The sequence below is a fragment of the Aquila chrysaetos genome, chromosome 21, assembly GCF_900496995.4.
Source record: "Aquila chrysaetos chrysaetos chromosome 21, bAquChr1.4, whole genome shotgun sequence".
NCBI classification, from domain to species: Eukaryota; Metazoa; Chordata; class Aves; order Accipitriformes; family Accipitridae; genus Aquila; species Aquila chrysaetos.
Window position 1 is genome coordinate 986,057 of NC_044024.1, and position 16,217 is coordinate 1,002,273.

At 51.4% G+C, this 16,217-nt stretch overlaps 1 long non-coding RNA gene across 1 annotated transcript; it reads right to left on the bottom strand.

Moving 5' to 3' along the window:
- Positions 1 to 9,931: 9,931 nt before the first annotated feature.
- LOC115333934 lies at positions 9,932 to 15,454 on the bottom strand. Its single transcript, XR_003920959.1, has 3 exons — positions 15,254 to 15,454; positions 13,417 to 13,663; positions 9,932 to 13,166 (listed from the first exon to the last, which is right to left on the bottom strand). It is a non-coding gene; the product is annotated as an uncharacterized LOC115333934 (long non-coding RNA).
- Positions 15,455 to 16,217: the final 763 nt, after the last annotated feature.

Consider the following 16,217-nt stretch of genomic DNA (forward strand, 5'->3'; position numbering starts at 1 on the left):
GAGGATTTGGTTCCTTGCTCCTGCCAGCGTGGTGGAGATGATTGTTCCTAGTGAATAATAGCAGTAAATATTTCAGATTTGCTTCCCTGCCCTCCCCCATATGCAGAGATGCTCACCCTCAGCAGTTTGTGTCTTCTTCCATGTTTCTTTCGGCAATGGCAAAACATTTTGGTTCACTGGGCCAAAGTTTGACTTACTTGTTTAAATATTTGTAGACATTACTAGTAAATATCAGTGGCAACATACGAGCATCCTCCAACCACGTGAAGTGTGTTACCATGTACTTTAATGCTCAGTTGGTATTTGCAAATACATTGTATTTTAAATTAGTACAACAAAGGTTATGCTCACAGCAAATATTACAATGATTTGTCATAAAATGTGATGTCTTGACTCTATGAAAGAGAAAAGTATTAACTTAGTGCTGCCGGTAAAAATTACCCAGGTGCTACCAGCATTATCTAAATGGCCCGGTGCAGAGACGGGCGCGTCTGTCCCAGTACAGGCACCGCGGGGATGCCGAGACCGTGGTGCTTCCCACCGTGGCCGGTCCCAGCCTTGCCCTGCCCAGTGCTCTCCGTTTGCAGCCAGCCCTCCTTCCTTCCCCACTTCCACACACGCCTGCACAAGCGACCGCTCCCGGGGAAAATGCCACCCCGGTCCCTTTTCATCAGCAGGGCTTGCGCTCTGCCGGCCGACAGCGACCCCGGGACAGCCCCGCTCCGGTCATGTAAATCCTGACCTTTCTGTGAGGAGCAACAGGCTTCTTCCTTCGCATCCCTTCTCTTGAGAGAAAAGTCTTACCGCTGGAAATGAAGCGATATTATTATTTAGCTCAGCTAAAAAAGAGGCAGCAAAGTCAGCTAGTGATTAATTTAACAGGACTCCAATGCACTGCCAGCTCCATTTCGGCTTTCCTTAAAATCATGCTAACTCGGCCAGAAGTTGTTCTTCCAGTTCTAAATGTATGGTTGTTACTACTACACTACTGTGTTTATGTTCATATCCCACCCATGCAATTAGCGTGCCCGTGCCCGCGCAGATTAAACAGCTTCCCGGGACACTGCCCATCACCCTGACTTCTGACTGTCACTGCACAGACCAGAGCACAGAAAAATTTCCAAATGCTAGAGCATTGCAGCGGCATGCCGGGTGCGTGCCGACAGCCCACGTGCACACGCCTGTGCACAGGCACCAGCACACACAGAAATACCGTCGAGGGAGAAGCAGCGCTGGGACGTCTCCCCGTCCTTTGGTGGAGCCACACGCGCCTGTGCTGCACAGCTAAGGGGTTTTTCTTTCCCTTTTTTTGGGTAAGGCTGAGCAGCGGGTGCCCGCGCGATCTGCTAAGCTTTCCCAGTTTGGGGGCCGGGAAGGTGAGCGCCAGTGCAGCCAGGGAAGGCTTGGCCGGCTGCGCGCTGGGGAGCAGCTGACCGCCCCGCTCCCTTTGTCTCCTTTTCCCTTGACTCAGGGCATTTCACATCCCTATTGACAACGTGTTTGGGACATTCAGACATTGAAGTGACAGTGGCATTTCCATGACCTGAAACCGGAGACTCTGTCGGTGCGGGCTTTGAAGACATTAGCTGTCCATAATCATGAGTTAGACTTTATCAGGCTTTTAAAGAGCACATGATGAGAACAGCTAGTGACAAAGTGTTTCTGCAGAGCGCGATCCGGCCTGGCAGGATTCATCTCCTCAAGCCCTTGGAATTTGCAATATTCATTAGGAGTTGGGAAAAAATGTGCTTCCTTCGGAACAATGCAAATTGTGAAAGGAAACCTTTCTCACGCGTGTGCCCCGGAGCGCCGGCTCTGGCAGCGGGGGTGGTGGGGAAGCAATTAAAACCCTTCCAGCCCATTAGTGGGTGCGTTCATTAGAGCTGCTGCTGCTGCTGGGGAAGGGCAGGACGCTGGGCAAAACACTTCTTCGGGAAACAAAATGTCAGGGCCTGTCGTCGTGCGCTCCTGGCACCTTTCTTCTCTTTTACTGAAGGGAAAGGTCCTTGGCTGCCGAGGTGGGCACGGAGAAGCCTGCCAGTTCGTGTGGCTTTTTGCAGAGGGCTTGTCACGGGGATGGGCACTAGATGTGTGTGACAGTAGTGTCTGCCATGGCAGTCAGCCTTGCAGGAGCCTCTGCTGCATCGGGGGGGCTCAGGGCTGGCAGTGAGCAGGGAGCCCATCGCCCCAAGAGCTGCTCCTGCCTGCACCGCGGCTTGGTTATGGCACCGTGGCACACCATGCCATGCCACTCCATGGGGCACCATGCCATGCCTCGGGGGACCATGCTGTGCCACAGCATGTGGGACCATGCCATGCCATCCTATGTCACACACCACGCCACGTGGGACCATGCCACGCCACACCACACCACACCGCATGGGACCTGCTCAAAGCACAGGGCCCGTTGCTTCTGCTGGGATTTATCACCCCTCATGCCAAGAGTCCCAGCTGCAGGCATGTCCCCTGAGCCATCGCCTGCGCTCCCTCCCCAGGCTGTTGGCAGGGCTGCTGGCCATGGGGATCAATGTCCTCCTGCTCCAGCCCATGGTGATGCTCATGCCTGACCGGCTCTGCGGGGACAGCCCTTTGGGGGAGCTGATGGTAGGGTCCAGGTTGTTCCCCACCTGCCAGGGCTTTCTGCCCCATGTGGACCCCAGGGGTTTGGAGGTACCTCAGGTGATGGTTACTGAGGACTTTGCAGGCAGCGGTGACATCTGACAGTCCCCCAGTGATGCTGCCCGCGGTGTTTGATGGGGAGGGATGAGCCAGGGAGGCGTTTGGAGGGCACCACCAGCCCCGTCACGAGCTCTGAGCCGAGAAGTCTGGCTGGGAGCGGAGAGGTGAGCGCTCGCCAGGAGCTTGCGGGGGCCTTCTGGTTGCCTCTCGGAGATGCTGTATAAACAGTCACAGCCCAGCCTCATCTGTCAGTGTTAAGTGTAAACACCCCTGCCATGGTAGCAATGAGCCCCTTTCCCAGGAACAGGGCTCTGGGTGATTGCAACGCTACCCGGGATGTCTGGGATCTTCCCTCCCTGTGTCTACAGGACCGCTGGAGCTGCCTGCAAACACAGCGACCGCCCTAACGAATTACACCACTGCAGCACGCCCCGGGTGCAAGTCAGAGGAGTGCAACCTTCAGAGACGAGCATTGCCTTTCCATGGCTGTGCTCAGCGGGGAACCCTGGGGGATGCCGAGGCAGGGGTGCATTTCTCCAGTGGGTGCTATTGCTCTGCACAGCAGCTGGCCGTCCTTGGGCTGGCCACAGGTAGCTTGTACAATCTGCTGCGGAGCAGCCGATTAGGACCATTTGGCCTCTTCACCACCTAGTTTCCTCTGCTCCATTATTTCAGGATTCCTCTGCAATTAAATAGAATTTGGTTTTAATAGAAACATGCTCCGTTGCTGTCCACTGCCACTGTTTGGAGCTGCAGCAAGCACCTGACCACGCGTGGGGCAAGGCTCAGCATCCCCTCACCGCTCCTCTCCCACAGGCTCTTGGAGGAACGAGGGCAGAAAAGAATGAAGGGACCATATTGGGTGGCTGCAGAGATGCGGATCAGATGGGCCACTGGGTCTGTGCAGAGGGGTCTGCGGTGCTGGGTGCCCTGCACGTACATACAGTGAGCTTGGGGAATTAATGCCATAAGGACAAGGCGGAGCTGTTTTGATGGTGGACTGATAATCATCTACTTATTGCAAGATTTTGAAATTTCTGTCCTGATGTGAAAAAAATAAGCCTATTCATCATGGGGAGGAGAGGGTTTGCGCTGAGAACAAGCATGAAGGCACACGTACCACCCATCGTGGGGCCCAGGACTGGGTGCAGGCAGCTCCCCTGCCTCTGCCTGCAGCCTCTTGGGGGGTGGCCACCAGGGAAAGGGTTAATTTAACCAGTTCTCATGGGGTTTTGGAAAGTTCCTTTTTTCCAGGAGGCTGCCTGACGCACACTGACAGGGGCCTTTCAGCTGAGCACAAAGGCAGTGCTCTCCCCTTGCCCTCTCCATCTCTCCCATCCGAGCCAGCAAGCAGCTATAATCTCACTAGCAGAGGCTTTTACTGCTGTCACTTCGAGCCTCCTTTGCCATGTGAGTGGCTCAGATCTCCAGCAATGTAAAAAAGCTAATGAACGAGTAATAAACAAGTGTAACCAAGCAGAAAGCCTGCACGCAATAACATCTGAGCCAACACGGCTTTTAGGCAAAGCTTGGAGACACCACCAACAAACAGATATGTAATTAAAGAAAGTCTAATCTTCTTTGGTATCCAGAGATAAAAAAGGGAGGGAGGGGGCATGCGTAGAGGTGACAGGGAGGGGATGTCATGGTGGAAACAGAAATAGAAGGAGAGAAAGAGAAAAGAGCAGAGAGGAGAAGGGAGGGTGGTAGGAGACTGCACTGCATGAGCCAGAGGGAAGGGGTCCCGGGGCACCAGTCCCTGCAGGGCTTGCTCTCCTCCCGTGAGAGAAGGAGAAAAGCTGGAGGAGCATCCTCCTAGGTGAGTCGAGGTGTTTGGGGAGGTGTGGGAAGTGTTCCCGCTCGCTGCAAGCACCCGACATCCATGAGGCACAGGTCCCTGGCCCATCTCTTTGCCTGTCCTGCCGCGGCTCCCCTCCCCGGCCGTGCAGGGGGGATGCTCGGCTGGCGGGTACCACCATGTAGCACAGCCCACGCAGGCAGCAGGGACCTGCTTCTCTGGGCTCTGGCTCCTTGTCTTGCTGAACTGACCACGGCTGGGGACCAGCTGCAAGGTGCCACAGCAATCTTTCATATTTTCCCCTGGCTCATTAAAAAAAAAGGAGGAAAGAATTGTTGTTTTTTTTGGTAAAGATAAATAAGGAAGAAGAAAAGCCAAAGCCTGTTAATCGCAATTACTCACCAGAGCCTTCAGGGGTCAAGGACCATCACAGAAATGAGGGCTGTCTGTGTTAACTTGCCTTCATTGTCTGAGCCAGGCTGCCATCCATCAGCTGTCCCCGAAATGCCCATTTGTATGACGGAGGAGGGACAGCCGAGGGACGGGCAGGCAGCGGGCAGGCAGCAGGCAGGCAGCGGGCAGCGCTGCCCATGCCGAGCCGTCGGCAGGAGCAGGGCAGCTTGCAGCCTCCCACCGGACCCACCAGCCCCACTGCGCACCGTGCGTTGGGCTGCACCCTAAAACAGTGCGAGGAAGCCCCAAATCCACCTGGAATACTTTAGTAATGCTGGATTAATGTTACTTAAAATAGCAGTTCCAACCACTGGTAGTTATCCCATCGTTTTCCTTAGTGCTGATGTTACAATGCCTGGCCAGAACAGCGTGACAGATGAAGTGAAACTCCGGGAGATGTTATGAGAAATGGCAACCTAATACCTTTTGATGAAGTCACAGGTCACCATTTTTTCCTCCTAATTTCCACAGTTTAAAAAAAAATATTGCAGTCCTCTTGTTCCCTCTGGTTAAAAGTCGTAAGAAAAGTAAATTAACAGCATCAAAGATATAAAAAAAAAGTCCTACATAAAAGCGATTGGTCAATTTGAAGACCAGCTGAAAAGACTTGGGAAGAGAGCCAAGGTCCTGATTCAGCAGGGCTTGCCTCTTTAAATATCTGGGTTGTTCCTTTGAAGAAAATCATTGAAGTCAATGGACTTACTTAAGTGTTTGAAATTAGACGGATGATTAAGCCCCTTGCTGAACAGAGGCCTCAAAAGTTAAATTACCTTATAACCATGGCAGTAAAACAGTCTCCAAGACAGGCAGAGTTTTCTCTTCCTCGGTTGCAGAAAGCACCGCTCTGTAGTTCGGGGGTGTCTGCTGCGGGGGGAGGTTTGCACCCCAGCCCTGCTGCCTGCTCCAGCCCAGCCAGACTGCAGCCTCTCGGCTGCCCACGCCAGGGAGACGCCGTCTCTTTTCGCCTCTTTTGCCATTTGCTCCCTAATTGACTATCTTTAGAACCAATTTTATTATCAGCTTCCTTAAGTCCTGCATTATCTTCATCAGGAGCAATTTTAAGATGAATTATCTTACCTATAAGTGCAGCCACTCCTGTTCCACAGCAGTGGACATCTGTATAACAGCTGCCAGAGACATGTTGGGGGGAAATTGGAAAGATGCATTGCAATGATTGTTTACTGAGTGGTTTAATAAAATCAGCTTAATGGGTAAGTAGGAGAGTAGGAGCAGAAGTGTGTTCCTGTGAGCTCTATTATTTGAACCTGGAAACATCTATCAGTCTCTCAAACAAAAGGAGGCAAAGAATATATTGCATTTGGTATTTCTTCTCCAGATTGATTTATCATTGTCACGTCTGTTCCTTCCTTCCCTCTGCATTCCTGTCTCTTGGTAATACTGTAATATCTTTTATTATAGTACATTATATAATGCAGTCTATCGCTGTGAATATTGTTATTCCAAGACCAGACTTCTTTATCCAGACCCAATTCTGGCAACACTCTTTTGCAGTAAAGGAAGTCTCCTGCTTGAGTTAGCTTTGAGTCAGAACGGTGCAGACACCTGCATTTTGTCCACTGCAGTGAGCTTAAGGAAAAGAAAAAAAACCCTTGTAGTTTAAAAGGTCCTAATCTGAGGATTAAGACCCAGCCAAGCAGCCATACATGCTCTGCAGGTAACTTCAAAAAGGAACAGGAAATAGCAATATTTCTACTGAAAATGGGTTTTCAGGGGCTACGTGGGGCTGATTCCTGGAGACTGATCTGGAATTTTTGTTGGGTTTTTTTCTGCTTTGCGGTCATTGCTGTTGTACATGGGCTCCTCGGAGCAGTCCGCGGGGCTGGGGTGGCCGGAGGAGCTGACGACCCTCCGGGGACGCTGCGCTCCCGTGGGAGCAGAGCCGGTGCTCCGGCTGCAGCATTGCGGGCTGCCCAAACCTGCCCCTTCGGCCCCGGGCTCCGCTCCGGGGTATATTTAGCACAAAATTAGACACTCCAGCCTTTCAATTTACTGAGTAAAAATAGACTGGCCAACATTTCCTTGAAGTACTCATACAGTGAGTGATGTGTCTGTCTGCAGCTATCATGCAGCCAGGCCTGGAGAGAGAGGAAAGCTTTCTGTGCCGTGTTCAAATAAAAACACTGACATCTATTTAACGCTGTGATTAAGAGCTGAAGCCCTGAGAAGTCAGGAAGTGAATCAGTTTGGATTCTCAACGAATGTCTCACGCTAACACCAGCCAGTCATGCCGCACATCCCGATGTCTCATGGCCTGTTGCTGTACCGACGAAAGCATGGCTGCTAAAAACACCCTCCTAAGGAGAAAAACAAGCAAGAGGCACAACCAATAAACACGAGAAGGGTACCTTTGACTAATTCCTTGTGTTTGGGTATAAAATCACAGTCTGATTAGTAGGCTTCCAAGCTTGCATTGCAGGTTTTGAGCATCCATTGTTTTGAAATATTTACTTTTATTTCTCCTTACTTGAAAAGCCCAAGTTGATATTTGTGAATACATTGTGGCACAACTTCCTGGGAAAGTGATGTTTCCCTTGTGTGCCAGGACAATAACAGCAGAAGAATTACAAATTGTTTCTATGCTGGAGCCTGCATACGGAGACATTCTCTGCTGCTTTGTTCCCGAATATTGTCTATAGCTTCCCGAGTGCCACAGCCACTGAATATAGTTCCAATAGCTGGTGACTGGAGCGGTGGGTGCACGGGGATAACAGTTTTGGGGGTTCTATTTAAAGTCTGCATACCCTTCTTAAGTCATCATGGACCGTAAATGGCCAGAAAGCCTGACAATGAGAAAGGACTGGCCAGTCACATAGTAATTCATTGCCACGAAGTAGTGTAGTAGCCAAAGGTATTAAAAGGTTTCCAGAAGGGATTAGATGCCTCCTTTGAAGGCAGGTCCAAGAGAGGTTATTAGGCAACTCCAGAAGTATAAACCATGGCCTGGCAGAACGTGGGAGGATACACAAGGGATAAAGTCACTCTATACATGACTTATTCCTTGTGCTCTTCCTTGAGAAACCACATCTGGCTGTGCCTGGGAACATCACGCTGCTCTAGATGCACTTTGGTCAGGCCCCGTATTTTTGTCTAACAGCCATATTATCAACAAAAGGTCTTTTGCAGGGAGGGCAGGCAGCTGCAGGGGAGAAGGGAGTGGGCGAGCACCGTGCAAGCCGGGCAGTGGCCCGGAGGAGAGCAGCAATGGGGCCAGGGCATCCCTGCGGAGAGGACGGGATGCCGCAGGTGGGCGAGGGTGGCCAAGACCTGTGCCCGGCTGGGGACGCGGCAGCGGCAGGTCTCCCTGCTCACCATACCCAGACTCAAAAGGCAGCGTGGCCGCATCTGCAGCGGCTCCTGGATGCTGCCTGTCCGGGTCCCATCGGCTTTCCTGGCTTGACACTCGGAGGGCTCTGGTGTGGTGCTGTGAGACCAGGGGGTTAACATTTTATAGCAACATCAGGGAAGGGGGAATAGAGGAAAAAGGTTCTCGAATGTCAACAAAAAAATTATCTTGTGCAAATAAACAGAATAGATGGATTATCCCGTGTTGTTTGCGCAGGGAATTGCTGGAATGCCTGCCCGCTGCTGGCGCTCCCCGAAGCTGCCGGGGGCCCGGGCTTGTTTTCCACGGGGGGCTGGATCCAGCCAGCCCCCCTGTTTGCCTTGGGCTCGTGGAGCAATCTGCCTCCAGATCATTTTCCCAGGCTGTGGGCTGGCTGCACACACGATGGCTACGTGCTAAAGCAATTGGGGATATTTCAGTCCTTCATGTACCTGCAAGCACCTTCTCCTACCTGCTGTGTGGGTGAACAGCACAATACGCACCTCCAGTTTCCCTGCTTCCCTGCTTCCCATCTTTGGCCTTCGCTAAACCCCTTCTCTATGAATAAAGGCTTAGATCAGAGCAAGATCTAGCCAGGATGCACAAAAACATGCAAAGATAAAGAGCTAAATACAAATGTAATCCATATACTCTTCCACCAGAGGATCTCCAAGCACTTTCCAGACAGTCGTTCATCACTGCAATTGTCAAGCGAGGTTTGGTGGTGATGCCCATGGCTTTGCCGGAGGACACATCAAACCTCCAGAACTCAGGGAGGTCCAGCCTTCGCATTTGAGGAGTGTTTTGCAGCGGCGATGTGCCTGGGGTGGTGGGGGAGAGCAGGAGCTCTCTGTGCCGCACCCTGGAGATCCCACACCGTGACTCCACCGTCTGCTTTCAGCCATCCCTTTCCTGGCTGCACTTTGCGCCTCTCCTTGCTGCAGAAGGCATTTCACACTGTGCAGCCAACTCCCCAGCAATGGAAACTTCCCTCTGTGCCCATTGTCCTTCCAACTCTTTATGGCCACTTTGCACTGAGCAGGATGGAAAGTCTGTCCTTGAGCTTAAGGCTAGATTTCAGCCTAATTTAGGCTCCAGGTTGAAGCCTGCAGTCAGACCTGAGCTTTGGCAGGCAGAGGAGGAACACGTATCGTCAGGTCCATCTCTGTCTGCAGCTGATGAGTGTTTTATGGGGAGGAGAGAGCACAGCCGGTCCCTGTTTCTGATGTGGGCCACCCAAAACCATGAGCATACGTATACCCAGAGACACCTGTGCACGCACACAAGCTAACAATTACCCAGCACACATGTGCTGTAGAGGAATCTGTATACAGCAGGGAAGAGCAGATCTCCTGGGGCCCTCAGCTTTAATATCCTCTGGATTTAATATCTAGAAACTACACATTTATGGGAACCCAAATACACACACACCTGCACATGTGGCAAATGAAGGGCAAGAAAATGCAGGTCCATGCTCCACTGGCATGGCCAGCGAAGCACAGGGCAGAGCGGTGGTACCATCAAACTGGAGAAGACCAGGAAAGCAGCCCCAGCTCATTTGTTTTTTGTGACATCGTGGCCTCCTCTGGCTTTTTTCACAGTTTTCCTCTGTTGTATTTAATAGACTTAATGGATCACACAGCACTATAACAACAACAGACCTTCAATGTTTTTATTAAAGCCATCTACAAAAATCCCTCTGTGCTATAGCTTTCCTGCAGGGTGACTTCTGCTGAGATGCTGTTTCCATTAAGGACAATTGCAGAGAATAAAGAAGGAATGAACAAACAAATGGAAAAAAGAAGGGGGGGAGTGGTGGAGCAGAGTGTTTGAGCTGCTGGTGGAAAGGAGGTAAAGCAAGGCTGGCCTGCACCTTCAGCCATGTCCCACTGCCTATGTTTGACTGGGACTCCCATTACACAGCCCAGCACGTGGGGCAGCACCAGGTCCTCCTTGCAAAGGAAAATTGATTTCATTAGCTGTGATGTCAGAACTGCTGTCTCTGGCCTCCCAGTGAGATCACAGAGGGAAAATGCCATTTTTATACTTGTCAGGTGTGACTTATTTGCTATATCCATTAAAGCTGTAAGTGATGCAGAGGGAAGAAGCTTTTCCCTGCTCAGGAACAGTCTGGTGCATGCCTTGCGGTTTGATGTATGTCACCACCCAGCCAGTGTTGTGTTATTCGTTATTAAACATTTATATGTGTAGCGCTGCAAAGCAGGTTGGCGAGCCATTGTGCTGGGTACCACAAAAATAGTGGGAGCAACAGTCTTTGTTTCACAGGTAGTTGTTACCTCCCCTCCTTCATGTGCTGGGGTGGAGTACAAGCACCAGGAAAAGCATCTCTCCAGCCCCCAGTGATGCAGCATCAGTGTGGGGCCTGCTACTGCTTTAGCATGTGGCAGCAGAGAAACATCTCAGCCACTGAGATGCCATCAAAGACCCCTCCTCTGTGCACCGTGATGTGGAGCACCACTGGGGAGATCTACGGGGCCAGGAAAAGGGGAGCCAAGTCCAGCCCTAGATCCAGATCCTCCAATGTGCAGTTGGGCTCTGGGGCAGCTGGAAGGGGCTTTGAGCCCATGCATGCTTGGTGCTTTCATACCAGCTTCTTTGTCACTCAGGTGGGAAACAGCAGGGGTTTGTCCAGCGCACCACAGCCCAGAGTCCCAGCGCCGGTCCTTCTGCCCGGCTCAGAAGATGTTCCGAGGCAAGGCTGCACAGGAGCTGCGGTTCGCAGCAAGAGCTGTGCGAGGCAGCTTTCTGTGCTTATGCTTGCCCTCCACCTGGTAGTGCAAGCATCCCTTCTCCATTTGCTGAAAGACTCTCAGCTTTCCTTCTGCTGCTTTGATCCTTTTTCTTTCCCAAAACTGACACCTGGGCATTTCATTTTTGTGGATGCTCAGAGTTTAAAAAGGTCTGGAAAGGCACTTCTGTTTCTGCAGGACCTTGGGGTTTCTCGTCTGGCTGCAGCTGTCATCAGACTCTTGCCCACTGTCCCAGCATTGACTGAACGGTCTCCTGCAGGCTTGGGGTGGAGAAAGTAAGGGACAGATAGGAATTCCTTTGAAGGGGAGATTTCAGTTTTTAACCGCAGCTTTGAACCTTCCTCCCAAATCCCAGGGAACCTGACCCAACCGACCCCATCAGTCAGCACCCACAACTCCAGCTCTGAAGTTCACTCTTCCGTCCGTACCACCATCCCAAGTAGCACGATGACGGATTAAGTCTTTCAGTCTTGCAGGTATTTTGGTTTTGAGAGCAGCCTGGTCAACCAAGGTCCACCACACGACATCAAATGTCATGGCCTCTGTTGTGGCAGGAAGGGAACTATGCAAACACTATGGGTAAATTAATGCCTAACAAGTTGGTCTTTCATTTGCTCTGGAGCTGTTGGAGACACCTACCACTTGCATGTGAGATCATTAAGGACATAGCAGTGCTGAGCAGGAGCAGCTCATCTGTGTGCCATCCCAGGTGGCTGAGGGAAGTTTTTTAGAGCCCAGGCTTGAAGCACATGCTGCAGGTTGCTGTCTGGGTTTTTATTTTCCAGAGGACTCTCTTTCCATCTCCTTACCTTGTGTCTATACTCCTCTTTGTGCGTGAGCTCTCAGATACCAAGGAGTTCCTCTCAAAGGGCTGACAGACATGGGTAAAACTGATTTATGCCATTCTGACACTTGCTTGGCTAAAACACCTAGAAAAGACCATCCTACCTGCCCTGCCAGAGCTGTTCACTAAACCCTAAATCAAAAGAGACTGCTCCTTGCCTCCCCTTTTCCTATAACAAATCGCAAACCATTTCCATTTGTCCGTAGCCAGCACGCTGTTCCCCTTAATGCGCTAAGCTTCCCAACATGATGTTTAGCACATGTTCTTTCGCACTGCCCCCCTCTGCTCAAAGGCAGCCTTATAGTTTGCAAATGGGATGAAACCACTGTGCGGCCCCGCGTCTTGGCTCTGCTCCCGCCGTACTCTACGGATGCCAGAACCTTTGCTGCACCTTCCAAGTCATTATGTATGTTCAAAAGCCTGCCAGAAAGGCTAGGAGGATAAAAGCAAGCAAAAAAAAAAAAAAAAAGCAACACCAAAACGCCCAAAACCCCCTAATGCACGTGAAGGAGAAGCAGAGTAACTGAGGCATGTCCTCCATGGAGCGCTGCCCATGGGGCTCTCGCCTGTGGCTCACCGTTGCGCAGCCTGCATGAGGTGGGTCTCCTCCTACGTTTGCCTTCTGGGGAACAAAAGGCATGCTTGCCCGGGGAGGAGAGATCCATCCCCCCGTGGGTTTGTCTGGGACAGCTGCCACCATCAACATACCCAAATCACTGGTGAGATGCTCAGAGGGATCTGTCGGGGCAGGATCGGAAACACGGAGTTGTGGGCTCGGCCCCTGCTCAGACACTGGGAGTCTTATCTTGGTGATCAGAAAATGCTTCAGAAGAGTTAATGAGCACGGATACAAAGAGCTGTGGTTGTCTGTGTAAACAGGGAACCGCAGCCTTGAGAAAGGATCAAAGACAGTATATTCACCCAAAGCCACAGACTTTTAGCACTCAGTCTGAAGGAAGACTCTGGTGCTTACATCGGACAGCAGGCTGTTAGTGAGCGCCCAGGGCAGATCCCGAGGGGTCGGAAGACATAAGCGTGTCCCATCACTCTCCCATCTCATGTCCCATTACCTTCCCATCTCCTCTTGGTGGTTACCGAGATGGCAGCGGTGCCTGCCGCTGCCTCTGGGCATCGGAGCAGAGCTGCTTGGGTGGCGGAGCACAGCACAAGGCAGAGGAGGTAGCGAGGAGTCTGCGCCTGTCTGCAGCGTGGTTCAGCCTCTCGGGACATGAAGGAGGGAGAGGAGGGGGCAGTGAGGGAGAAGGAAGGCGAGACAGCCTGCAAGGAAGAGGACAAGTGGAGAGAGGAGATAATCAGCAGACAAAGAGCATCAACTCTTCTGCCAATGTAACCAGCCCTCTGAAAATGACTGGTTGGTGTTTTCCCGACTCCCACCATCAGGAGAGGCTGTGTGCTCATCAGGGAGCTCCTCTCCCACTCTCACAGCCAAGGGAAAGGGGGATATCTCTGCCCATATCGGCACCTCCCTCTCCTTTTGTTTCTTTTCTCCATCCTTTTCAGTACTTACTGTGCTGGACATGGTATTTCAGGAAGCAGTCCTTAGCATACTGCAGGGAAACTGGTTTCCAGCCTGGGCTCTTCTGCTAGTATCAGGAGCGATGGCTGCACGGCATTGCCTGTGGCCATGGGGTCATCCGCTCTGGAGGAGCTGGGCTGACACTCCTGCTGCAGCTGCCGAATGCCAGCGATCCCCAGCCAGCTCTTGCCTGAGGTCTTGGACTTATCCCAGTGACCTGGAGCTGTTTGCCATGTTCCTGCAGAAGACCTAGATTTTAATGCCAACTGAGCAGCTGTATAAATGTTTCCTGACATTTCGGAGACAGAATAGATCATGCTGTTCAAACCTCTTCTTTCAGAGAGCATTCAAATAATACCTTTTCAGTTTAAGGGAACTTTATTTGCTTTAAAGATTTTATGATAATTTCCAACAGAGGCCATCAGACAGCCAGTCTTCCCCATCCCAGGATATCCTGCAGGCCAGCACTCCCTTTTTCTCTGCAGGGTGTCCTCCATCATACCCATACTCCTCTGCATTCAGAGCTTTCCTGGGTCTTCAAAATCTTTCCAATATCGAAGCAGCTATTCTAGTTATTAACCAGCCCTTTCTAAATGCATACAAGCCTCCACAGTGTATGCCTGTCCCACTGTCTCTGGGCTACCAAAAAAGAAAAGCTAAAAGCATCATTGAATTTGTTAATTGGCATGAACTGCAAAACTTCTCTGCTGAAATTATGCCATCTTATTTAACGAGACTATTCCCTTGGCCTCAAAGTTTAAGGGAAAGACCCCGGACATCTAATGAGCTTCACAAAAGGCCTACAAGTTAATAGAACTGGGCCCAGCTATGTTGACTGGAAAAAATAACTTTAGAATCAAGTTTTCTGCAGTAAAAAAATGGTTTGAGGTCTAGAGATAGTCACAGTCCCAGCAGCCCAGGGAGAACCAGCCGAGATGATACCTGCAGGAAAGGGGATCTACCTCAACCACAAGACTCCCGATAGAGATGACCTCGGGGCTCTTGCTGTTCCCTAGGACAGCAGGAGCAATCAGGCTTCTGAGCAAGCCCCTAAAAATGTGACACCGAGCGGAGGGGAGGGGTTGAACATTTCTGACTTCAGGTAATGTTTCTGCTGCAGGAATGTCCTGAAGGCAAGCAGGTCACCTTACCCAGCTCAAGCCCTGTCAAGGTCCCTCCCATTCCAGACACAGAGACAGCAGATTGCCCTTGCATGCTGCAGGGCTTTTCATTCCTGTGACTTGTCCTCACATCGAGGACTTTGCAGTCCATGCCCTGGAAACATTATCATCTTGCTGTGGTGGACTCTGACTTGATAATCTCTCCATTTGTGATGGAGACCAGTGTCTGAGGTCACCCGCAGACACCCGGGTGCTAACTCCCCCTCCACCTTCCTCCCCACTGTTCATCAGCAACACCTTCTGCACATTCGTTTCTCATGCAGCATCTCAAAGCTTTCCCTGAGGAGGGGACACGCAATCCTCCCTCTTGCAAAACGTCACATCGCATCCTGGCAAGGAGTAATTCTTCAAATCACTCTAAGGTGCAGGCATGCATTGACCCACCCTCCTTTCCTATTAGTTTAGGTTTTTTTTACTGTGGCATTCCCAAAACAGGGAGCTGGGTGAGGGTTTGGATTTGCGCTCTGCCTCGGGCTGTAAACAGGCTGTGAGACCGTATCGCCTGTTGGGAACTGGATGCTTGCGCTGGCAAGAGATGACTGTGTCCTCTTTGACCACGAGTTGTCTCCCAGGCTGAGTGTCTGCCTGTAACTAAAACCCCACGGGTGGTCCGCTCCCCAGGAGCCAGCCGGTGGGTCCCCACGTACCTGCCTCCCGGGGCGACGCTGATTTGGGGACGAGGACCGAGCACTGTGCCAGTGAAGCAGTGCTGGAGCTGCGGAGAGCTGGGGCTGCCTCGCACCCCTGGCATCACGGGGCTGCGCAACCGGCGCCGGGACGGATCCGCCCTGCACGGCACAGAGCCGTGCACGGCAGTGGCATCCGCAGGGACGAGCATCTTCATTCTGCTCTGCGCTCCTCCTATCCGTTCATCTCTGGAGGCAGCAGAGCTGCCTACGGGCCCACGCGGTCCCAGGAACAAGCCTGCAAGAAGGAGAGGAGTGACGGCGAGGAGCTGCAGCCCCGCAGCTGCAGGGAGAGCAGCGGTGCAGGGAGGCACCGGCGCAGGAGCCGTTCACCCCCCGGCACGCTCCCTCAGCCCCCGCGCGGCACGTCAGCCCTGTGCCTCTCCCAGAGCCCACTTTTCTGTTTTTGCCCCAAATATATTCAAATGCATTGTTATGAAGTACAATTATGAAAATGTATTCTCCCCCTCAAAGCTCTGAAGCATGGGAAAAAGGCTGTTAAATGCTGAAATATTTACTTTGCTTTTTCAGATTAGGAGCTGGCAGTGAGCAGCATTCAGTTTTATTAAAACGAGAGCACTCTTACATATGGTCTCCGCTAAAAGGCAAACTCCCTTTCTGCTCTGTCCCACACAATAAGTTCCAATTAGTGAGAAATATCACTCAAACACTTGCCTGCCTTTGTTTAAAAACAAACAATACATCACTGCTGATAAGGATTTAAAAACAAATAAACAGTGGCTGCTATTTGCATAAGACCTACAAATTAAGTGCACTATGTGCAGCCATAAAAGAGACACAAATTGATCAAAATTTCCTTTCAGCGCTGTGCAGACATTAAGACTAACGTTGCTGAAGCAAAAGGCTGAGTGAAGAGGGCTTTCTTAAAACCAGCCCGGGTTTTGCCTCCCTTCTGGCAGACACT